Below are 26,492 nucleotides of genomic sequence, written 5' to 3'. Positions count from 1 at the left end.
ACCATCCTAACAATATTTTCTGACATATAACAATACTCGAAACAGTTATCATTCTCATGTCACTGGACGAAACAAATAGTGCATACTATTCAAGGTAAATTATCATATCAAAATACAATAAAAATAGTTTTTATGAAAATTTGTATTTAACTGGTAAGACAACCTTATTATATTAAGAAAACATAAAAATTAATTAACAGAATAATAATACAAAAGAAAAAATAATAATTTACACAGTACCTGTAATACAAATCAGAAATAAAAAAACTAATTTGAAAGAAGTGCATAAGTGTAATGCTGAAATGTAAACTGCTAATGTAAAGCATATGCTTAGTAACGTAGATTTTGTTTCGTAAATGATTTGCTCCTCGTTTCTGTCTCTGTAGAATAGTCATTTCCATTAGAAAAATCAATATTTCATTCTCAATCAGTTTTTTATTGATAGTGTTATCAAGCCAGATAACCGTTCTTAACTCATTTCGGACCGTAGTAACTATCAATTCTGGATATTAATTGGAAAAAGGATTTTATTCACTTCGAGTCTAACCTGACAGAAAACGTTCTCATGGGTACGTTCAGTAGGGGAGACTCACAATGCAAGCAAAATGCTGTTGTCGGATCCTACTAGACCCTTTTAAGGGCTAGTGAGTTTTCCATGACGTAGATTTTTCTGGTGCCATTTTAATTTTGAAAAACTTCGGAAACCCCCTAACGGGCGCAGCACTTACCAAAGGAGTTTTCAGACAACATCATATATTCAATTCCTGGCCTACGGAATAATTTTGCTCATATAGTGCTCTAAAGCAGACGTTTTTCAAACGTTTCGTTCCAGGGGATAAACTGTATCCCGTGCACATTTAATGATTCCTTGTTTTGGACGGTTTATCGACAATGCATATTCACTCGAAGTTGGTGAAATTTTATAACGAGCCTGCTTCTTCAGCCACGATTGAGTGGTTGGGTTCAAATTTCTCCCTGCTTCTCTCTACGCACGGTCCTCATTAAAAATGTTCAAAAACGTTAACTATAGAGGGAAATATCTAGAAAGTTGTTTTGTCCAGCATGCTTCTCACCTCGGATATGCAGCATCCTCAATTACCGTCATCAATTTCATTAAAGGAAGGAGTCAGTTGCACTGAAAACGTATCGATTTAAAAGACCGATTTCGGCCATTAGGCCATTAGCAAATTTTCAATTATTTCCGAATGTAAAATGTTAATAATATCGAGAAATTACTAGATTTGATGTTGGACGATCGGCAACTGACGACATCTGAAATAGCTGACAATATCGGCATGCCAGAATAAGAGGGAATACGATACATTTTGCATTTCAGATGAAAAATTATCTATGAGAAGTCATCTTAAGAGGCGAGTGCTGCATCTGTCGGACAACAAAGAAGGAAAAGCGAGAGCGAATTTCTCAGCAATTTTTTGACTGCTGTAGAAATAATATATTGTATTTCCTGTACCAACTTCTTATTGTGGATGAGGGTGTCCAGCTTTTTACGCCAGAAACATACGCCACACAAAGTTAATAGGTGTGAGTCAAGAAGCCTGTGGTTGGGGAAGAGATCTATTAATTACCCTGAAAAGGGTAAAACTGTTGCATTATATTAGTCATCTTCCATGGGTACTGAAAAAAGGGACCATTGGGATGTGGAAAGCCGTGAAAGTTGTAGATTTTTTTTTAACGTAGAGCACAACAAAATGACAAAGTCACATTAGTCGACACCATAAAAGAACACACAGTTGGCTCTGGAGGGTTGAAGATGCTGAACAACTGTTACCTGGCGGTCATGTGATGCTCCAGCGCTGACGAAAGTCATAACAGTGAAGAGGTGTGTGTGTATGTGTTTGTGTGTGTGTGTGTGTGTGTGTGTGTGTATGTGTGTGTGTGTGCCAGTTGGTTGTATGGAGTTAGCTCAGTAATGTGAATCGACCTGGAGCCTTCACGGAGAGCCGTAAAGGAGCTATCGTGTATGAATGTGCCCTTGGCTACACAGTGAACTAAACTGCCCGATTTGTTGCTGTATCGACGCGACTTGCCCGGCGTGTCTACAAGGGATGGCGTACCACTCGCTGCCATGCAAAACAGCGTAAGAACAGTGGTCGTAAAATATCCTACAGGGCAGTGCAGTGATCGTAAATGGATTCCGCGCCATGTCTATGACAATCGGCTTCAGACCCTACAGGAACTGCTGCCGTCAACGAATGCCGGTGTACGCTGTGGTGACCGAAGTCATGGAATAGCTCCAATATAGTGTCGAACCTCCTTTTGTCCAGCGTAGTGCAACAACTCGACGTCGCATGGATTCAACAGCTCGTTAGAAGTCTAAGAGCCTTCAACATCGCAGCGCGTAAGCAATCGTTGGTTAATATATCAAAAAACTAAAAACCCGCCTCGATTGCGAAAAAAGAACCTAGTTTTAACCTAGGTTTCGGCGTAGATAACTACACCTTCTTCAAAACAACAATAAAACCCACAAGTGCCTAAGAAGACCTTTGTCAATGATTAAAAGAACACCATAGCTATACATTTATAAACGAAAAAAAAGGAAAACGCAAACAGTACATATGTACAAAGTCAAAACCATTACTTAACTTCATGGTGTACGCTCCACCTCACACCGGCCTATGTTCGGTGGGCCATGACCCGCCATAAAGTGCAAGAACTTGCAGTTTATGGCGGGTCATGGCCCACCGAACATAGGCCGGTGTGAGGTGGAGCGTACACCATCAAGTTAAGTAGTGGTTTTGACTTTGTACATATGTACTATTTGTGTTTTCCTTTTTTTCGTTTATAAATGTGTAGCTATGGTGTTCTTTTAATCTTTGACAAAGGTCTTCTTAAGCACTTGTGGGTTTTATTGTTGTTTTGAAGAAGGTTTAGTTATCTACGCCGAAACCTAGGTTAAAACTAGGTTCTTTTTTCGCAATCGAGGCGGGTTTTTAGTTTTTTAATACGTTAGAAGTCTCTTGCAGAAATATTGAGCCATGCTTTCTCTACAGCCGTCCATAATTACGAAAGGTGTTGGCGGTGCAGGGTTCTGTGCACGAACTGACCTCTCGATTGTGTCCCATAAAAGCTCTACGGGATTCACGTCGGGCGATCTGCGTGGCCAAATCATTCGTCCGAATTGTCCAAAATGTTCTTCAAATCAGTCGCGAACAATTGTGGGCCGGTTAATGGCGCATTGTCATCCAATTCAATCGTTGTTTGGGAACATGAAGTCCATGAATCTTTTGCAAAAGGTCTACAAGTAGCCGAACATAACCATTTCCCACCAATGATCGGTTCTTTGGACCAGAGGACACAGCGCATTCCATATAAACATAGCCCACATCATTATGGAGCCACCACCAGCTTGCACAGTGCCTTGTTGATAATTTGGGTCCATGGCTTCGTGTGGTCTGCGCCATAGACGAACCTTACCATCAGCTCTTACTAGTTGAAATCGGGACTCATCTGACCAGGCCAAGATTTTCCAGTCGTCTAGGGTCTAACCAGGAGAGCCACTACAAGCGATGTCGTGCTGTTACGAAAGGCACTCGCGTCTTTCGTTTGCTGCCATATCCCCTTGATGCCGCCGGCCGCGGTGGTCTAGCGGTTTTAGGCGCTCAGTCCGGAACCGCGCGACTGCTACTGTCGCAGGTTCGAATCCTGCCTCGGGCATGGATGTGTGTGATGTCCTTAGGTTAGTTAGGTTTAAGTAGTTCTAAGTTCTAGGGGACAGATGACCACAGATGATAAGTCCCATAGTGCTCAGAGCCATTCAACCCTTTGACGCCAAATTTCACCGCACTGTCCTAAAGGTTATGTTCGCCGTACTTACCACCATCCCTTGCAATTTCATGCATTGTTGCTTGTCTGTTAGCACTGACAACTCTGCTTAAACGCCGCTGCTCTCGATCGTTAAAAGAAGGCCGTCGGCCACTGGGTTGTCCGTGGTGAGAGGTAACGCCTAAGATTTGGTATTCTCGGGACTCTCTTGGTATTGTGGATCGCAAAATATGGCATTTCCTAACGATTTCCGAAATGGAATGTCCCTTGCTTCTAGCTCCAAGTACCATTCCGCATTCAAAGTCTGTTAATTCCCATTCTGCGGCCATAAGCACGTCGGAAACCTTTTCAATTGACTGACCTGGGTACAAATGACGCTGCTCCTTTATATTTCTGTACGTTATACTACCGCCATCTGTATATGTGCAAATCGCTATCCCATAACTATCACATAAGTGTGTATTAGTCAATTTTCGAGCTAACGTTGCAAACAGAACTGCAAGCAATGGAGCACTTGAAGCTGCCCGTCTTTTGATGGCCAAATAACACAGGACTGGACAGTAACGGATGGAGGAGTGTAGGGAGGTCAGACGATTTGCGATTTTTCCTCTTTTAAAATGATTGAAGGCATCGAGTGCTCCGAGCCGTTTAACCTGCACAGTGTGGATGCTGTAGTTCAGACTGGAGATTGTTCTGCGTTTATTCAGGGCTGCTTTTCTTACCAGGCATTGGGCCCATTCATTCGGATTTCCGCGTACATGAACCAAGTATGTTTATTTCATCATTGGTTCAAATGGCTCTGTGCAATATGGGACTTAACATCTGAGGTCATCAGTCCTCTAGAACTTAGAACTACTTAAACCTAACTAACCTAAGGACACCACACACATCCATGGCCGAGGTAGGATTCGAACCTGCGACCGTAGCGGTCGCGCGGTTTCAGGCTGAAGCGCCTAGAACCGCTCGGCCACACCGGCCGGCTATTTCATAATTCCCAGTGTCAAGTATCGCCCGTTTAACGGTGTTGCTGCAGCGCGATGCAACGTAGCGCAACCACCATGCGCATACACAGCGTGTCTCTCCTAAAAGTCCTCAGGCACATTTTCTCTGCTCTTTCTGCAGATATTTGCAATTTCTTTTTTGCAATGTGTAGCTGGAGTCAGCCCAAAGAAACACTGCTCGTCACATCTTTTATGTGTCGCCCAGCGTAGACGGAAAGCGTCGATTTGTTTTCCCTTTGCAAACAAAATGATTTTTAAACGAAATTTTCGTTCCTGTTCGATAGAGTGGTCCAAAATTAGTCTACTGCGATATCTGTTTTATCGAATGATAATAAGAGGGAAAGTGAAACAGGAAGAATAACCAGAGCGGTTCTAGGCGCTACAGTCTGGAAGAGCGCGACCGCTACGGTCGCAGGTTCGAATCCTGCCTCGGGCGTGGATGTGTGTGATGTCCTTAGGTTAGTTCGGTTTCTAGGGGACTGATGACCTCCCATAGTGCCCAGTGCCCAGTGAACCGTTTTTGTGAAGAATGACCTGTACTCCAGCAGTGACTATACAATGCTAGGCTTACTGGATGGCGGCAGCAGACAACGCTGGACATGGTTATGCTGTTGCATCGATATAACGAATATCACACGAGACTAATTTGGAACCCCTCTATCAAATGGGAACATTGAATTACACTTTAAAAATCGTTTTGATCGCGATAGGAAACAAGCCGACGCTTTCCGTCGACATTGGGGATTGCATAAAAGACGTGATCATCAGTATCTGTCTGCCTGGCAGAGGCTTCATCGAACCATTTTCATACTACCATTCCACTCTCGAATGGCGCGTGGGAAAAAGGAACACCTAAATCTTTCCATTCGAGCTCTGATTTCTCTTATTTTATTATGATGATCATTTCTCCCTGCGCAGGTGGGTGTGAACAAAATATTTTTGCATTCGGAAGAGAAAGTTGGTGATTGAAATTTCGTAAATAGATCTCGCCGCGGTGATTGAAATTTCGTAAATAGTTCTCGCCGCAAAGAAAACCGCCTTTGTTTCAATGACTGTCACCCCAACTCGCGTATCATATCAGTGACACTCTCACCCCTATTGCGCGATAACACGAAACGAGCTGCCGTTCTTTGGACTTTTTCGATGTCCTCCGACAGTCCCACTTGGTAAGGATCCATCACCACGTAGCAATATTCCAGCAGAGGATGGACAAGTGTAATGTAGGTTATCTGCTTAATGGGTTTGTCGCATCTTCTCAGTGTTCCGCCAACAAAGCGCAGTCTTTGTTTCGCCTCCCCCACAATATTACCTATGTGGTTTTTCCAATTTAAGTTGCTCGTAATTGTAATTCTTAGGTATTTAGTCGAATTGACAGCCGTTAGATTTGTGCGATTTATCGTATAACCAAAATTTATCGGATTTCTTTTAGTACCCATATGGATGACCTCGCACTTTTCCTTGTTTAGGGCCAATTGCCACTTTTCGCACCATACAGAAATTCTCTCTAGATCATTTTGTAATTCGAAATGATCGTCTGATGATTTTACTAGACTGTAAATTACAGCATCATCTGCAAACAGTCATGTCATGTGTGTCAGACGTGCGTATGATAAGTGCGGAATGGTGAACTATGGAGACGTTATTACCAAATGCGTCCAAACAGGACCAAAGTGCTGTTATTCTCTTCTTGGCTGCCAAAGGACAAACATCGGTAGACATCCAAAGGAGAATGAAGAATATATGAGGGTTGGAAATTTAATAGTGGCAACTATTTATTTACAGCTCGTACAATATAGATACGTGTTTCAAAGTTTTATTGACCTTCAAAGTGTACAGCCCGTTGCCAGCGATGTGGAAGTCCTAGGATACTCTTAACAGTGCCAGTTGTGTTGATAATTCGAGTGGCGCGGTCTATTGCCCGACGAATTTGTAGCAGTTCTGAAGCAAATGCCATGAAGTGTTTTCTTCAGTTTAGAAATCCAGTTGAACTCACAAGGGCTTAAGCCAGGGGAGTGCAGTAGGTGGTATAGCACTTGGCAGCCCCATCAATGAAACAAATCAGTAACAGCTTGCATTGTACGTGCTTGAGCTTTGTCCTGCAAAATGATGGTCAGGTCCTGCAGAAAGTGTCATCAATTCTGTCTCTAGCTGTTCATTTTTGGAACACAACCTGCGACCAGATTAGAGACAGAATTGATGACACTTTCTGCAGGACCTGACCACCATTCTGCAGGACAAAGCTCAAGCACGTACAATGCAAGCTGTTACTGATTTGTTTCATTGATGGGGCTGCTAAGTTCTATACCACCTACTGCACTCCCCTGACTTAAGCCCTTGTGAGCTCAACTGGATTTCTAAACTGAAGGAAACACTTCACGGCATTCGCTTCAGATCTGCTACAAATTCGTCGGGCGATAGACCGCGCCGCTTCAACTATCAACACAACTGGCACTGCTAAGGGTATCCTACGACTTCCACATCGCTGGCAACGGGTTATAAACAATGCTGGTGACTACTTTGAAGGTCAGTAAAACTTTGAAAGACGTATCTATTTTGTACGAGCTGTAAATAAATAGTTGCCACTATTAAAGTTCCAACCCTCGTATATAGGGTGTTACAAAAAGGTACTGCCAAACTTTCAGGAAACATTCCTCACACACAAAGAAAGAAAATATGTTATGTGGACATGTGTCCGGAAACGCTTACTTTCCATGTCAGAGCTCATTTTATTACTTCTCTTCAAATCACATTAATCATGGAATGGAAACACACAGCAACAGAACGTACCAGCGTGACTTCAAACACTTTGTTACAGGAAATGTTCAAAATGTCCTCCGTTAGCGAGGATACATGCATCCACCTTCCGTCGCATGGAATCCCTGATGCGCTGATGCAGCCCTGGAGAATGGCGTATTGTATCACAGCCGTCCACAATACGAGCGCGAAGAGTCTCTACATTTGGTACCGGGGTTGCGTAGACAAGAGCTTTCAAATGCCCTCATAAATGAAAGTCAAGAGGGTTGAGATCAGGAGAGCGTGGAGGCCATGGAATTGGTCCGCCTCTACCAATCCATCGGTCACCGAATCTGTTGTTCAGAAGCGTACGAACACTTCGACTGAAATGTGCAGGAGCTCCATCGTGCATGAACCACATGTTGTGTCGTACTTGTAAAGGCACATGTTCTAGCGGCACAGGTAGAGCATCCCGTATGACGTCATGATAACGTCCTCCATTGAGCGTAGGTGGAAGAATATAGGGCCCAATCAAGACATCACCAACAATGCCCGCCCAAACATTCACAGAAAATCTGTGTTGATGACGTGATTGTGCAATTGCGTGCGGATTCTCGTCAGCCCACACATGTTTATTGTGAAAATTTACAATTTGATCACGGTGGAATGAAGCCTCATCCGTAAAGAGAACATTTGAACTGAAATGAGGATTGACACATTGTTGGATGAACCATTCGCAGAAGTGTACCCGTGGAGGCCAATCAGCTGCTGATAGTGCCTGCACACGCTGTACATGGTACGGAAACAACTGGTTCTCCCGTAGCACTCTCCATACAGTGATGTGGTCAACGTTACCTTGTACAGCAGCAACTTCTCTGACGCTGACATTAGGGTTATCGTCAACTGCACGAAGAATTGCCTCGTCCATTGCAGATGTCCTCGTCGTTCTAGGTCTTCCCCAGTCGCGAGTCATAGGCTGGAATGTTCCGTGCTCCCTAAGACGCCGATCAATTGCTTCTAACGTCTTCCTGTCGGGACATCTTCGTTCTGGAAATCTGTCTCGATACAAACGTACCGCGCCACGGCTATTGCCCCGCGCTAATCCATACATCAAATGGGCATCTGCCAACTCCGCATTTTTAAACATTGCAATGACTGCAAAACCACGTTCGTGATGAACACTAGCCTGTTGATGCTACGTACTGATGTGCTTGATGCTAGTACTGCAGAGCAATGAGTCGCATGTCAACACAAGCACCGAAGTCAACATTACCTTCCTTCAATTGGGCCAACTGGCGGTGAATCGATGAAGTACAGTACATACTGACGAAACTAAAATGAGCTCTAACATGGAAATTAAGCGTTTCCGGACACATGTCCACATAACATCTTTTTTTTTATTTGCGAGTGAGGAATGTTTCCTGAAAGTTTGGCCGTACTTTTTTGTAACACCCTGTATAGGGGTATCACGTCTGCCGAAAATCACTGTTGAGGAATTGCGCGGTACGTTCCTTGGGGGTCGCGATTCGACACAAAACGCCGTTGGATCTGGAAGGCCAGCCTCATCCAGTACTGACAACATCACTCAAGTGAGAGACACTCGAGCACCTGACCGAACGATTATCACGCCTTCGTTCCGTTAAATGGAAATGGAAATGTCGTGTGGCTAGGGCATCCCGTCGGGTAGACCGTTCGCCTGGTGCAGGTCTTTCGATTTGCCGCCACTTCGGCGACCTGCGCGTCGATGGGGATGAAATGATGATGATTAGGACAACACAGCACCCAGTCCCTGAGCGGAGAAAATCTCCGAACCAACCGGGAATCGAACCCGGGCCCTTAGGATTGACAGTCTGTCACGCTGACCACTCAGCTACCGGGGCGGACCGTTCCGTTAAAAAAATGTGTAGCAGGTAGTTACGGACTTCCTCACACAGCAGGACACTGTGTTTTACTACATGGGTACCTTCGATCTGGTGCATTGGTTGTACAGTTGTCTCAATACTCACGGTAATTTTGCCTGACTGGCATACCTATTCCGAAGTGTACAGCCTTCAAACGGAAACTTTTTGATCGGCGTTATACTACATATTAAATGCTGAGTATGCTCTTTACAATCTAATATTCACAGGGCTGCAGGCATACATCGCTGAACACGCTGTTTATGAGCAGGGCACCTTATCACATGTCCACTGGCCCGCTAAATCACCCGGTCTTAATCCTATAGCAAATGTCGGGCACTACTTCGCAGCGGCAAATGCAATGTAAAACTCAACGTCCCCACAGTTTGGTAGCTTTGCGTTATCGAATCACGAATGAGTGGTTTCAGCTGTATGTGGCACACCTGAATAACCTGCCTATCAAGGGAGCAATGACAGATTTAACTGTACGCCTGGGCTGCCGGCGGTCGAGTCGGCTGACATTAAGAAGAGTGGGCTGCCCGAAGGGTTGTGGTGAGGCATTTTGCTTTAAGGTCATCTGCCTGGCCTATTCCTGCAAGACGATTTAGCCTTTGTGAGTTTGTGATCAGGCAGGACTATCCCAACTTTCTGTGACAAGCGATGGTTAGCTTTGTCCTTGATGTAATCAGTAGTGTGTTCGTTTGAGGCGAGTGCAGTAATTTGTAGAGGAAACATTTCTTGCTGTTACTAGGCTGATCTCTAATTACTGTGTATTCCGAATGTTGGTTATGAAATTAGGTTGCCTCTGTGCGAGATACTGTATATTGGTCAGTCTGCAGTAGTATTCAGCACACTACACAAGATTGTTCCTTTCTTTAATTTGTTCCAATGAACTCGCTGTTGCAGTGTTTTGGGAAGGTTTTTACGAAGTGTATTTTTGCTGATTGCGGTTGAGCAGTTTTCATGATCCAAGAACCTGTAGAATTATTCAAGGAATCTGTTGTTTTTGTGTTTTAAGTTTATTTTGGGATACCATAGGTGTATTTTTTTTAAAATTGTGAATTTTGATATTTATTTTTAAATTGTGAAATTGCATTTTGACTCTTCTCAGTGTCGAACTGTTAAAGACGTTACGTGATATAATGCAAATTTAAACTGTGGCACATAGCTTTGCCGAATGTTGGTTGCAAAATTTTGAGACTTTGTCAAATAAAAATGTTAAGGTAATAGACCACTCGCAGCTCAATGCAACCCTATCATTCCCTCTAGCGGCACAAAAACAGAGAAGCTTAGAATAAACTATGTAGATAAACAATGTGTTGTAATCTTCAGTTGAAAGTTCCGGGCTGAGAGGCCGTGGTCGATGTATAAAATTTCCACCTACCGTTTCGTCTCCATCTGCGGGAGACATCTACTGAGGCCGTCCGGCTACTGCCACTGAGGCTCCAGATACTCTCGCATTTATAGAGCGCATAGAGGGCACCACCATTCGTCACGTGATGCCGACGGTATGCCTATCTTTGGAAGGCGCCACCATTCTCGATTAAGAGTAATCGATTGTCATTCCGCTGGCGCAACGTCGACATCCATATTTTGTCTAACTTGAAAACTTCCTCTTTTCTATTAAAATTGTTATGGTGTTTGTGAATCTCTATGGTGGTGCCATCTATGCGATCTATAAATGCGAAAGTACCTTGAGCCTCAGTGGCAGTAGCCGGACGACCTCAGAAGATGTCTCCCGCAGATGGAGACGAAACGTTAGGTGGAAATTTTATACATCGACCACGGCCTCTCAGCCCGGAAGTGTCAACTGAAGACAACACCGGCCGTGAAAGCCTACATTGTATGATTAATGAGTCGTAATTTTCATGAATTAAGTGTAAGAAAGAGCAGTGACCTGTGGTGAAGGTGTGCCACATTATCCTTTATTATCTGTTTGTAATGTATTTTTGTTAAGACTGTTTGAGTTGCGTGAGTTACGCATCAAGAAGAGGCGCAAGAGGGAGGGACAGCTGTGGCGAGATAACCATCACAGGGCATAAGGTGTCTGGCACATGGGAGCTGATCGGGACGCAGACCTATGTCACACCTGGAGTCTGAAAGGCGAGTTTGGCATAACACTTTATGGCACATGATATGTACCACACTCAGCTGGCCCAAATCCGACGCACCGTGGAGCAAATCAATGCAGATGCTGTATACCTGGAGCCATGTACTGTTCGACCATGTGCTCGATGCCATGAGCTGCATCGGCAGGAAGACACCTTGCAGTCCTGCCAACACTAAGCCATGAGCGCTCATTCAGCTGATTGCCCAACGCCAACAACAAACGTGCCAGACATGTTTCAGCACATCTGGTGATGACTATGTTTACGTGGGGTCTGAGCACTATACAGACGTTTATTACGTGTTGCTCATGTAACCCATTGAACTCATCTTCATTTGTATCACACACTGAATTGTGATAACTGTGATCAATGAACACAACGTACTGTGCACGAGAGGCAATTTACTAGTAACACAGGAAAACTGTAAACGGGGATGAGCACTATTTTTATCTTGAGACAATGTTTGTTTGCTAAATGAAAAGCGACAAGGTAATGCAGCTCACTATCAGGCAATAAATAATATTCGAAGTCCTGAGCGAGTGGAAGAACACTATAATCTGCTTAAGATTCCATGAAGTTAATTGCGCTATTGAAAGAGAGAACATTTACTAGATAACATGAACTTGTACGTAGTTAAAATAAGCAAGAGCAGCAGTAATCAAATCATAGACTTGAACAATTATGAATGAAGATACGCTGTAGTCATAAACAATATGACTACCTGTCTGAGTGAACGTACACCGGTGTGTGGCGAGAAGAAGATAGGAGAAACCTCACGCCGAGATGAGTCTTGCAAGTTCGTCCAACAATTATGCGAAATCAGGACGGCATTGTCAATGAAAACATCCTCGTACCATCAAATCTTAACTTGCAACTCTACTTCGACTTCGTTTCTCTTGTGCTGGGCTACTGATATATTTGCTTGTTAAATTTTTCTTACAGGAATTGATTAAAAATTTTTGATGCGTTGTATGTTTTTCAACTTTGTTTCGCAGGGACTGGCCTGTAGGCCGTAATAATGAACAATAAGCGTATGCTGGAATTCCAATACGTATGAAGAAACTGCCAGTCTGGTGGTGATTTACTGATAATATTGTCAGGAGAGTAACTACATTAATCACTGAATATTAGTTGTGAAATCTCACATTGGTCAATAATACATTATGAAATCTTGAGCTCTGTGTTGACGACATAAACCTTGTTTGATGCTTTAATGTAATTCTTACACCATTTTTATGTGCCACCACTTACAGATGTACATTATTTTTGTTGTGCACATGAACACACACACTGAAAATGATTTTTGATAACTTGTATACTTATATATCTGGAGTAATTGTGTTTTGATAGAGATATATATTTCCTGTGTTTTGCTATACGTACGCATTGTTGAAGGGTGTGAATGATAGTGAATATTCAACAGTATAAAGTAAGGATGAATATGATTTAATAATTCTGTGCTCAATAAGGAGTTTATCTGTATTAGTCCGTAAGCTGTCAGTGAAAGAATGATAATATTGCCAATACCATTTTTATAAAGTAAATGAGTGTGAATGAAGGATTTAACTAAAGGATAATAACTGTAAAATTTATCGAAAAGCATGATAGGTACTTGTGAGCTGGTGTCGCCTTTGAGCATGATGTTTGATTAAATAAACTTTACCTTTATACCAGAAATTATCGTGAATGTCTGGCGGCTTACAAGTGTGAATTCATTATATGGTATGATGTATCCGTAAGAAACGTTCTCTCCCTTTCCTAACAATCCATGCTTGTCGTGCCATGAAGAGCACGCGAATCCAGTTCCAGATAAACGAAAATTTTCTTGATTTGTCCGCCTGCTTAGCTGAGTGGTAACGTGTTCGCCTTCCATGCAGCGGGACAGGGTTCGATTCCCGGCCGTGTTCGAGATTTTCTTCGCTCATGGACTGGGTGTTGTGTTGTCTTCATCCACATCTCATCATCACCGACGCGCACGTCGTCCAATGTGGCGTTACATGAAATAATACTTGCACACGGCGGCCGAACTTCCCCGGATGGGTATGTACTAATGACATGCCATGGCAAGTTGCGTGTAATTACATCTGCACAAATTCTGATGTTGTATGGCTGTTTTTTGTCAAAACTACTACTTATCGTAATCAAACTCTATTACATTGATAAACTTATCTAATCTAAATCATCCCAGATAGAAGTGGGCGTACGAGTACCTTAAAGTTAACGTCAATGGTAGCCATATCCAGCTACTAAAATTCCACATTAACTTCTTATTCTGAGGGTTTGTTTGAATGACAAGTTGGGAATTATACTGAACACATATTGAGCAGAGGATAGCAGTGCAGAGGAGAGAGAGCCAGTGTTGGGTCACTAGGTGGCCGCAGACCTTTTAAAAGACACTCCGCCATTACGGGGTAAGAAGAGGAGCCAGGAAGAAGCCCCTAGGTCCGGGGTATTGCACCGGTCCACCGAACAGATGCCTCTGTGTTTGTGTCTTGAACAACGGAGAGCTGTTGAGTAATGAAAGACTGTCTTTAATGTGGCGTATCCGCCGGCGCCAGGGATGTGAGTCGCGAGCTAACAGCGATAGGATGTGAAGTATCGTAATGCACTGTGCCTTGCAGAAAGCCCATGTCATAGGAACTGCTGGACACCGCAGTCCAGAGATAAGATCTGTGAGGTGGATTGAGAAGAGGCCAAAAAATGGTTCAAATGGCTCTGAGCACTATGGGACTTAACTTTGAAGGTCATTAGTCCCCTAGAACTTAGAACTACTTAAACCTAACTAACCTAACGACATCACACACATCCATGCCCGAGGCAGGATTCGAACCTGCGACCGTAGCGGTCGCGCGGTTCCAGACTGTAGCGCCTAGAACCGCTCGGCCACCCGGCCGGCGAGAAGAGGCCATCCCGCTAGTTTGTGTTTGGAAGACCTGTGTCCACATCCGTCTGACTGATGCCAAGCTAACTGATTTGTTATTGACCGTGCTGAGAAACAGTAAGAGCAGCTACCACTGGCTAATATAAGTAATCTATGGAGTGGGAGAACAGAACCTGCTTGTGCATATGTAGAGAAGGTCTTACTGGCTGAAAATCAGAAGAGGATGGATAGTGGGAGTTACAGGTTGCCTGTTTCTGGTCTCCAGCACTAAGAACCCCCAATATTGGTTAATTACAAGAAACTGAGTGTGGGAGGGAGACTGGTGCCTTATTATAATGGATCTGACTGTTTGGCACTCGAAAGAATCGCTATCATGCACAAGTCACTCTCTGACAGAGGCAGAGTAAAGCTCCGTTCTGAGTCTCGGTCTTAGTATCTTGCATCGTCTTGCGGGAGTGCTCTGTGGAGGACACCTTCATTGGCTGGTCGTGACAGAGGGACTTCGGTTCGAGGTTCTAAGGGAGAGCAGCCTCTGATGCTGGCCAAATAACTTAAAAGCCCACAGCCGCCACCACTGCCATTCTCTGGTACTGGCAATCGCAAACATGGTGAAAAACCGCAGCGTTCGAAACCCAGGTTATGCAAGGATTTCTGGCTGACATTTGAATTTTCACGTTTCTAACTCAAATACGCTTATTAGCAATCCTGAGCTCAACAAGCACTCATTGAGGATAGTAGGTGAGTCCGTGAGTCTTTCTGTAGTTCTTCTCTTCATCACTGTGTGACTTCTGTGAACTTGGTTGTTTTCCCAAATAATGTGGTGACTCTATAGTAGTCACCCCAGACTTATTATCCGATCTTTGTCAAAGTGTTGATATTTTAATTCCATTGTAAACCGTGTTAATATTTAATAAATTAACCATTCCCCGTCTTAGTGCACTTGTATATAATTTAAAGTCTACAGGAACTTGTAATAAATACGGTTTGTAATGACCATTTTTTCACTCAATAGCTTGGTGAACTGCCTATTTTTATCATCTTGTGCGTTACAGCACCCATGTTTCACGTCTGCTATGGCTACCCTCTGTTTAATAAATTGAATTTATTAAGTTATACGTTGTGCGACACCTGTAATTTAATTCACGTGGTCATATGGGGCGTGATCTATTTATCGGTAAGGTCATGCAGTACAGGTCTTCCTACATCCGTGGGGGTGTGTCGATGACATAGCCGTAACCTCACAACTTCATATCCAAACTGATTAAAAAGCTGCGCCATCTTTTGCGAATCCGGAAGCTCGGAATGAGTCCCTTCCAACCTCAGTTAAGTGGAAGAACAGAACACGTCCATCGTACTATTGATAAAATGCTAAGTTATTATGTGAACAGCCATCACAATGCCTAGGACGTTTATCTGTCCTGTGTCGTATCTGCATACAATTCTAACTAAAGTGCATAACAGTGTTGGGCACTGACTGTATGAAGTGGTATATGGTAGGAATATGCTATCGCCTTTGAAGCGATTAATCAACAAGATGGGAATAATAGGGAGTCAGTGAAGAAGCTGTCGAAAATGGGTAAAGAAAGCGAATACAAAAGCGGTCGAGCGTCAAGAACAAATGAGATGATTTCCGTTAAGCTGTCTGAGTATAAAATCTTTCAGTGGGTTACTCTGGAGGACTCCTACACACCAAAACAAAAAAATCCTTACGCGACATCAAGGGCCATATTAGGTCGTAGAAATGATATCACCCATGAGTATGAAGTTACAATTACAGACAAGAACTTCCATTGTTGTTAATATAGGACGCGTTAAGACTTTTGAGGATATTCTAGACATTTTAGCACAAGTATCAGTGTCGTCACCTGCGGGAAAGTTAAAACTAAAAAGTAAAGGAAGGTAATGGGGACCGACGAGCTGAACGCGCGTAGAGTGCCTCACGCACTCAGATCAAGTCATTAGACATCGATTTATGAGCGATAAGTAAACGGTTTCGTGTCAGATTACGTAGTAATTGTGTCATTGTCTTATTTCAGGGGGTTGTTGTAATTTAATGATTTATATAGCGTTATTTTAAGGGCTTATGTTACGTTGTTTTTAATTTATTTGATAGGTAGATAGTTTGTAAGTGAACGGGAGGATGCTACGTTAATACAGTACTTGATGTAGTAATTAATCATGTACGACCAGCTTTGCGAAAGTGGGAGGGAGAATGATGCGAATACCTTTTGCTTAGGTGGCATACCACAGACACTGTCTGATTGTACAACACTTTTTCAAATGGTTCAAATGGCTCTAAGCACTATGGGACTTAACATCTGAGATCATCACAGTCCCCTAGACTTAGAACTAAATAAACCTAACTAACCTAAGGACATCACACACATCCATGCCCGAGGCAGGATTCGAACCTGCGATCGTAGCAGCAGTGCGGTTCCGCACTGAAGCGCCTATCTCTTTATCTTCAGCTTGCGACGTCGGCTTGTATACCTGAACTATCGTTGTCGGTATTGGTTTGCTGTTTATTCTGATAAGAACAAACCTGTCACTGAACTGTTCACTGAAACATTCTCTTTGCCCTATCTTTCTATTCATAATGAATCTTACTCCTGTTATACCACTTTCTGCTGCTGTTGATATTACCCTACACTCATCTGACTAGAAATCCTGGTCTTCTTTCAATTTCACTTCAGTGACTCCCTACTATAACTAGATTGATCCTTCGCATTTCCCTTTTCAGATTTTCTAGCTTCCCTACCACGTTCAAGCTTCTGTCATTCCCCACCCCGACTTGAAATACGTACCCTTTCTTTGGTTATTCAATCTTTTTCTCATAATCACCTCCCTATTGGCAGCCCCTTCTCGGAAATCCTAATGGGGGACTATTTCAGTATCTTCTGCCAGTGGAGAGATCATCATGACACTTTTTCAGTTACAGGCCACATGACTTGTGGATACACGTTATGTGTCTTTAATGCAGTGGTTTCCATTGCCTTCTGCATCCTCATACCGTTAATCATTGCTGATACTTCCGCCTTTAGGGCCAGTTTCCGACCACAACGACAAGACTGTGCCCCGATGCTCTGTCCGCTCCTCCGCCCTCTTTGACAAGGTCATTGGCAGAATCAGGGTGACCTCTTTCGCCGGAAGTCTTCAGCCACCAATGCTGAGTATTAATCAAAATTTAAGAGGGGCGGGTTTCGAACCCGGGACCGAGGACGTTTTGATTACTAATCAAAGACGCTACCCTGTTTTTAATCTCATTTTGTTCATTACTGTGCGTTGCATTTGTTCGGGGAGGACATCCTATGACGTCCGTTCAAGTTCATCGTACACCCGTTCACTCAGTTTTGTATTACAGAGGATCGAGCACGCTGAGCTATCGTGACGGCACCCCTAGACCACGCGTGTTGCTACCCGGGAATGAAATGACACTTTTGGGAGTACTGAATAGCAACAAGGCAACTGTGGAGTGCCATACAACGGAGTTGACAAATCTGGGGCAGCACGTATTGAAAAACACTAGGATGATATGAATGTTAACTGCGGAGTTAACACGATACACGAAGACGATGGGAATGGGTAATCGGGATTTGGATGTGGTGCAGGCTCAACTGAACTTACTGGATGGGAGAGCGGCCGTAGCAAGGTTGCTGCTATCCACGGCTGACAGCCTTTGTGATGCAAGTGTGGAGGTAACACCATCGCAGCAGGCGGTACATCATGTCGCACACGGGCAATTAGATCCTACGTTGCTACCTCCCCGACATTTGCTGGCTGGCCTGCGGAAGCGCAGCAAGAATTAACGGCAGAACAGCAGCATATAGTAGAGCCTGTGGAACAAAGGTTGTCCCTCTTTTATCATATGGTAATATTCGAAATTAATAGCGATAGAGAAAGGCTTCATGCGTTGGTTCGGTTCCCAGTGGCATGTGTGGATGCACATTAGCAGTGTTTCACGATGCACTCCTTCCTGGTGAAATGGGAAACAATGGACAAATTTTTACAAATGAAATCTCATCTCAAAGGAAGGGCCAAGTATGCAATGACGTCAACGGATGAACTCCGGTTGTGCTAAAGAGAGAGGACTGCGATATGCTCAACCAGGATGGATCAGACTGGCAGCGGGCGTGTGAAGTGCAGTAAAGCGGAAGTGGTAGGATGCCAGAGGGATGCTCTGACACCACACCCGTACTTTGAGTGTGGGTACGTATTGGGTTTACTCGGTTTTTGCTCCATAGATAGTGATAGTGAACGAACAAGGACGCTCAAGGGAATAACGAGATTGAATTACAATACAGTGGATTATGGTACGACCTGTGATGTAGTGGGGATGACTTTCCTATTCCCAGCTACCATCTCAAGAACATACATAACAAACCTGGCAAAACCTTCGCTGTATTGGCCAGGGAAATCATTAGACGTGTTGACAACCCAAAACCTGACATTTAAACTGAACTCTAAAACCACTGGATGAGATTATAGCTTGGATAAGCGTATAGCTTCACAGAAAGGCAGAATTACCACCGAGTAAATGTGCTAGCTTGTACGGCATTATTACGGTAACCAGCGCTATAACATCGTGACCATAAGTATCTCGATTTCTGGTACTGTTGTTGTACTGGTTTTGCTTTGTGTAACTTGCATCTTCCTCAGGCAGAAATCTGCATACGCCAGGGAACTCCCAGTGCGCAAGCTAGGAGTCCATTTGGTCACCCGTAGCAAGGGATGTTAGTTGAGTAAGAATTAGAAAAGAAGTTGCCTTATAAACAATAAGAATCGCCAAGAATAAGACAGAACTAAGGGGCATTATTTATTGTTGAAGACTGTTGAGTAATTTGACAAGGAAATGGTTCAAATGGCTCTGAGCACTATGGGACTCAACTGCTGAGGTCATTAGTCCCCTAGAACTTAGAACTAGTTAAACCTAACTAACCTAAGGACATCACAAACATCCATGCCCGAGGCAGGATTCGAACCTGCGACCGTAGCGGTCTTGCGGTTCCAGACTGCAGCGCCTTTAACCGCACGGCCACTTCGGCCGGCTGACAAGGAAAGAGAATTTGGTGATGTAATTGTACTAGGTTGTAAGTGATGATGCAATGGAACCAGGCTACTACGAAGAGGCAAAAAAAGTGCAGTAGGCTAATTACTGAAAGTATCTTTTAAAATTAAGAAACAGCCAGTGAACATTCTGGTTTATGATTGTCAACTTGTAGAATATGTTTCGAGGCGTTGCATAATTGACGTGAGTTGGCTCCTGTGTTCTAGGTCTCCTGAAACAGGGAGGTGTGTTCCTCCACAAATACGAGGATTGTCCAGAAAGTAAGTTACGATCGGTCGCGAAATGGAAACTACTGGGAACATCGGGTAAATCTTTGCACAGATGTGTTGGGCAGTGTCTCTAGTTTGCCCGCCGATCGTGTCGCGTCGCTCTTTTCAGTTCTGAGTGAACAGTCAGCAGGTAAAGATGCGTAGGGAATAGCGTCTCCCGCCAAGTATGAGGGCCTGGTTAGAGATTTCACCTGTGTCATGCTGCCCACATAACAGCTGAGCAGTTCCTTCTTCATGCCAATTCTCGGCCACACACTGCAGGGGCAATGAAGACGCTCCTGCAGCGTTTCCGATGAGAAGTGTTTGATCACCAACAATACAGTCCGTAATTGGCTCTCCCTGAGCCTCATCTCTGCCCACAAGAACCGCTGGCTATGAAGACAAAATTTTTCCCCAGACAACGAGCTACAGATCAGGGCAGATAACTGGCCGAAAGCACAGGCGGCTGCTTTCTATGGCGAGGATATCGGAAAGCTACAACACTCGAAGTTGGAGCGGCGACTATGTAGAGAAGTAGGTGGAAGGTGTACCCAACTGCTGCAAATAAAACGCTTCTGCTTTTCACTGTGGTTTCCATCTCGCGACCGATCGGAACTTACTTTTTGGACAATCCTCGTAATCCACTAGGGACGGCTGAGTAAAATCGAGACATCTCCGACAGCTAACGCAAGAAGCCACGGAAGCGAGTCAGTGCGGGTCAGCCAGGTGAAGTTACATCGGAGCTGACCTGCCGATATGACAAGTACAGTCTCCAAGGTTTCTAGAGAGTTACCACACGCTATAGCCAAACCTAGGGACCAGAGGTGTAACAGCACTGACGCAGCAAAAAGGCGGAATTACTGCAGCATGGGTGACCTTTCTGCTTCTTGTTTGAGCCATGGTTCTGTTGGAGCGTAATGATAAGAGCAAGTGCTTAAGCATATCAAGGATAGGCCAAGCACATGTACGAGAGGCGTCCAATACGTAATGCAATACATTTTTTGTCGGCCAAACTCAGTTGAAAAAATGCGGAATTTGCTGTGGGACATCGTGGAATACACCCGCTTCAGCTCCCATTGATTCAGAAGTGCCGATAGGTGGCTGCGCTATACGTAGCCTTCAAAATGGTGCCTGTAATGGTGGTGCGTTCCAAGCAGAGAGCTGTCATGGAGTGTCTTTCAGCGGAAAACCAGTGCATCACAGATATTCATGGGCTCTTGCAGAGTGTCTGTGGAGACCTGGTAGTGAACAACAGCACGGTGAGTTGTTGTGCGAGGCGTGTGTCATCACCGAAACAAGGTCGTGCAGCCCTGTCCGACCTCCTGTGTGCTGGCCGGCCGCACACAGCTGTGACTCCTGCAGTGTTGGAACGTGCGGACACTCTCATTCCAGGTTATCGACGTTTCACAATCAAATTCCTGCTGGTCAGCTGGGCGTCTTTGCTGGTAGTGCTGACACGCTCATCCACCAGTTGGGATACTCAAAGGTGGATGCTCACTGGGTTCCTCACATAAGACCACAAACAGCAATGAAGGACCATCTATGCGGAATTGCTTGCACGTTACGAGACTGATCGTCGAAATTTTTGTCGAACATCGTCAGAGGCGATAAAACATGGGTTCTCCACATCGAAGCGGAAAGAAAACAACAACCCATGGAGTATATTCAAAGATGCTACTCCAGGCGAGTGTAGAATGAATATGCGCAGCAGAGAATAATAAACGCTAAAATGAAGATTTGGCCTTGTCTGACTACCCCCTGAAGCAGATCTTAGGATCTCTTTATTCTATAAATTACAATCTAAACATGAATGATGAAGGCAACTAGTACTACTAAATCATAAAGTTATTACTGCTTATATATTTATTGTAGATTACAAAAACCTTTATATTGCATAGTTTACATTTACAAAGTAAAATTACTAATCAATTGCCCAACTCTGCCCCTTATTATGACTTTGCGGTCTAATATCAATAACGCGACTGACATCATGTACGCACCAAACACTACAATACACTACTATCAAAGATGATCTACGGTGGTGTGGAACCACAGTAGAAACTAACGTGGTCACAGCTGTTGAGCTTTTACAGGCCTAACAAGTCGAAGCAATTTGCAATATCACCGTATGTACTGCGTCCAGTGCGTCGAAGTGATGGTTCTCGTACTCGTCTGCGACGAGAGAAGAACTCCAGCCACAGATAAACTCTTTCAAACACTAGGACGGCAGAAGGCGGTCCTCTGACTAATATACTCTAATATTGTCTTCTCCTCTCTGTGTTCTACAAACGAGCCACAAGGACGGAGTTCAGGTAACGTCTCAACGTAAGTATAGGCAGAGGAAGTGCTCTCAATTACTGAACGCTGCGTACTCAACGACGACTTCCAACCCAGAGGTGAAGTCCAGAATCGTATAGGTTTGCAACAGTACACAGCCTAACTGTTCTAGCTATAAACTCTCCTGAGAGCAAAGACAGCAAGTCCGTCTGTACCAACAAAGGTTATATCGAGCGACCGTCACAAACGGGCGCTCACAACGGAAGATCTCGTCTCTCCACCGCTGGCCTCCCAGCAAGGGTCAGCTCCCCACCATCGTAATTCCGAAACGAATCATACTCGTATTCCCGAAACCACGGAACATTCTCCCTCTCTATAGATTCTTACGAACGCCTACCAACCATATTTCAGTCTTTTGTCGTCCAGCGCGGAATGTTTGCGAGGAAATACCTATACTCGTACAATGGTACGCATTTGAGCAAAAATCGTTGGAAATAACCCAGCCTGCGGGGTTCCCGAGGTGCCGCTTCTTTGTTCCTCTCACCTCCGCCCAAGATTTGCAAAGTTCGGCACTATTATCCGGTTATCCTTCCGGCCCTACTACAATAGCGGCCGATAGCGGACGGTCGCCCTTGTATTGTGTCTTCGCTTTCAGGCGTCACGACGTCCGTCTAGCTACTTCCTGTGTTTAAGCAGGATCAACACACCTGTGTGGGCCTTCCATCCAGGGTTTGAGTTCCACCTGCCGTTTCATCTCCACTGGCGTTCCAACCTCTGCTAGTATAAGCAATCATACACCGTTCTCATAATAAAGACACTCCGTCACATTTCATGCAATAAGCGTTAACAATAATTTAGAAGGCGTACGTGACAATGTCAGTCTTCTTTATGTATTCATATATACGATGTACAGCCTATCAAATGATACCTAATTGCGTTTGTAGATCATGGCAAAGTATGTGGATGGGTGCTTGTAGGTGGGAAATTATAGCCACCTTACAATATCACACCATCAGCCGGTAAAGTCCTGGAGACGGTCTTCAGGGACTCTGAACAGATTATTCCGTTTGATGTCCTCCCTCATCGTGCAATGATCAACTCTGAAATGTACTGTGCTGCTCCTAGGAAGTTGAAGAACCGACTTCAGCGTGTTCGTCGCCACAAAAATGCAAACGAACTTCTGCATGACAATCCAATGCCTCACACAAACCTGTGCACCCGAGAGGTGTTCACAAAACTTCATTAGACTGTTCTTCCTCATCCACCCTACAGCCCGGATATCGCACCTTCCGACTTCCATTTGTTTGGTGCAATGGAGGATGCACTCCATGGGAAGTAGTACGTGATGATGGAGAGGTTATTGATGCAACATGACGTTGTCTCCGTCGTCGACCATGCAGGCATACAAGTCCTCCCAATAAGGTGACGAAAGACAGTCGTATTGAATGGAGATTAAGCTGAAAAATAGGGTTTTGTAGTCAAATAAAAATGTCAGGTGGCTAGGGCTTCCCGTCGGGTAGACCGTTCGCCGGGTGCAAGTCTTTCGATGTGACTCTACTTCGGCGACTTGCGCGTCGATGGGGATGAAATGATGATGATGAGGACAACACAACTCCCAGTCCCTGAGCGGAGAATATCTCCGACCCAGCCCGGAATCGAACCTGGGCCCTTAGGATCGACATTCTGTCGCGCTGACCACTCAGCTACCGGTGGCGGACTTTGTAGTCAAAAGCAATGGAAATAATATGATTTATTGGAACCCTGGATAAAACTAGCTTGCTTTCACAAAAAACTGTTACATTACTTACTGAATGTCCATAGTAAGTACTCCTCATTTCTAGCCAAAGGTACTGCAGTTCACCAGCAACCAGCTCCGACGTGGGACCTACTTACATCTATGAGTCTACATGGATCAACCAGTCTCCTCCTCTGGATTCTGCCACTGCCAGCTGCGGCCCTGCTGATCACCCTCAGACGAATGCTGCTGGCTAAGTGCTCTCCAACAGGCGGGGCACCTGGTGGCCTACAGCTTCAGGCCAGAGCGGTGCAGTCACTCAGCCGCCTTCGCTTGAGCGGGCAAACTTCTCGATGCGTGCCTCAGCTCGTGTGGGCAGACACCGCTGGCGCTGTGAGCCATCTCATCCACGTTGAGGCCACTGCACGATCGTGGCGCCTCAGCGAGTCCCGTCTTGTACAGTTGGACAGTGTCTAGTCTGCATTGTGGGCCACCTCCCACTGTCATGGTCAGCTGCTGTCATCAACCCACGGCCTTATGACCCTGCTTGCCGCCAGGCAGCTTTCTTATGGCTGTATCTCTTCGCAAGCTGCCTATCGTTTATGTACAGGAGACATTGGCCTCTCCGCGTGTCATCACAACTGTTGCAATTGACGAACAATAAATGAATGTGTAAAGAATGATGTTGTCATGCTACCCCCCCCCCCCACCCCCCAGGGTGGTGAATTGTGAATTACTGGCTTCTTCCTGCTAACCCAGTTCCATCAACGCCCATAATAGGAGGTCACCACGACCTCTATCACACCTCTTGGTTCTCTGAAAATGGACGTACACTACACTTTTCGATAAAACTCTGTATTCAGTTCTGTACAACAAATAGTTGTACCAACAAATGCTGTAGCACATGAGCAGGAGTCACTAAACGGCGTAGAATGCTCCAAAGTCTTTGGTATACATACTGACGAAAACTAGAGGTGGAAGAAAAATATGACCGAATTCTCAAACAATGAAATGAATCTACTGTTGCTCTTCATACAATTATTTGTTTTGGAAACAAATGAATCAATATATTTTACATATTTCCACTCAATAATGTCTTATGGACTAATTTTCTACGGTCACTCATCTCTTTGAAAGAAATAACTGATTGCATAGAAGCGAGCAGCAAAACCAATATGTGTTGTTTACACGCAGTTATCTTGGAGGCACATCTTCAATGAGTTGGGCATTTGAAATGCACCTTCACGAGATATATGTCAATTAAATTCGTCAAAAATAATCCGTCACAATTTGAGAACAATGGCTATGTCTGTACTACAACAATGATAGAAGAATGACCTTTACTACCGATTACTAAAGCTGTCATTAGCTCTGAAAGGAGTTCAGTATGCGTCAACGAGAATTTTTGATCATTTACCCAATAACATAAAATGACTAACAGGTATCAAAGCATGTTTAAAATCTAATCTGGAATCTTTCCTTTTAGACAACCACATCTGTTTCATGGACGAATTTTTCTTTATTGAAGGATAGCCTGTAATCTTATTCATGCTACAAAACATTAATCTTTCATTTTCTATCCGTATGACACTAGATATACACAAGTGAAGTTTGAAGAATTGGTTATAGATGCAAGCCAGAGGCAAACCGCTCTTGGCTGGAGTGTTCGTATGACACTGCAGAAACATGGTTCTGTACTTTTCCATATGAATTTCAAAGTGGCAGATCGGCGGTATCAAACAGCCGGTGAACAATAATGGAATAAAACTGTTAAACGGCGAGCACTGAAACTCATATGTAGCATTCACATCTAGATCAATCTGTCTGGATGCGTTTAGTTGGCGATGTCGTGGCTAGTGAAAAAGGAATTTATCACATATCACCAAGTGTTAATAACAGACCTAAGACTTACCTCAACTGATTAAGATGCAGCGTTAGAATGTGTGTATAAAATATGATGACATGGAAATAGGAGAAGTTCAGAGAGTAAAATTCTTGGGATTACAACTCGATAAAAAATTCAGTTGGAAGCAACATACTGACGAACTGCTAAAGTGCCTAAACAAGTCTGTGTTTGCAATGCGTTTGATGTCAGACATGTTGTTGTTGTTGTGGTCTTCAGTCCTGAGACTGGTTTGATGCAGCTCTCCATGCTACTCTATCCTGTGCAAGCTTCTTCATCTCCCAGTACCTACTGCAACCTACATCCTTCTGAATCTGCTTAGTGTATTCATCTCTTGGTCTCCCCCTACGATTTTTACCCTCCACACTGCCCTCCAATACTAAATTGGTGATCCCTTGATGCCTCAGAACATGTCCTACCAACCGATCCCTTCTACTGGTCAAGTTGTGCCACAAGCTTCTCTTCTCCCCAATCCTATTCAATACTTCCTCATTAGTTATGTGATCTACCCATCTAATCTTCAGCATTCTTCTGTAGCACCACATTTCGAAAGCTTCTATTCTCTTCTTGTCCAAACTATTTACCGTCCATGTTTCACTTCCATACATGGCTACACTCCATACAAATACTTTCAGAAATGACTTCCTTACACTTAAATCTATACTCGAAGTTAACAAATTTCTCTTCTTCAGAAACGCTTTCCTTGCCATTGCCAGTCTACATTTTATATCCTCTCTACTTCGACCATCATCAGTTATTTTGCTCCCCAAATAGCAAAACTCCTTTACTATTTTAAGTGTCTAATTTCCTAATCTAATACCCTCAACATCATCCGACTTAATTCGACTACATTCCATTAT

The 26,492-nt window shown here is 44.1% G+C and overlaps 1 protein-coding gene across 2 annotated transcripts in view; it reads right to left on the bottom strand.

Moving 5' to 3' along the window:
• The window catches only part of LOC124804766 (dihydropyrimidinase-like), a 261,068-nt gene that overhangs the window by 94,684 nt on the left and 139,892 nt on the right, over positions 1–26,492 (bottom strand). The window lies entirely within an intron of this gene.

Source organism: Schistocerca piceifrons, chromosome 7 (assembly GCF_021461385.2).
Source record: "Schistocerca piceifrons isolate TAMUIC-IGC-003096 chromosome 7, iqSchPice1.1, whole genome shotgun sequence".
NCBI classification, from domain to species: Eukaryota; Metazoa; Arthropoda; class Insecta; order Orthoptera; family Acrididae; genus Schistocerca; species Schistocerca piceifrons.
The sequence above is the reverse complement of the archived record's forward strand: the minus strand, read 5'-3'. Positions and strand labels throughout refer to the sequence as shown.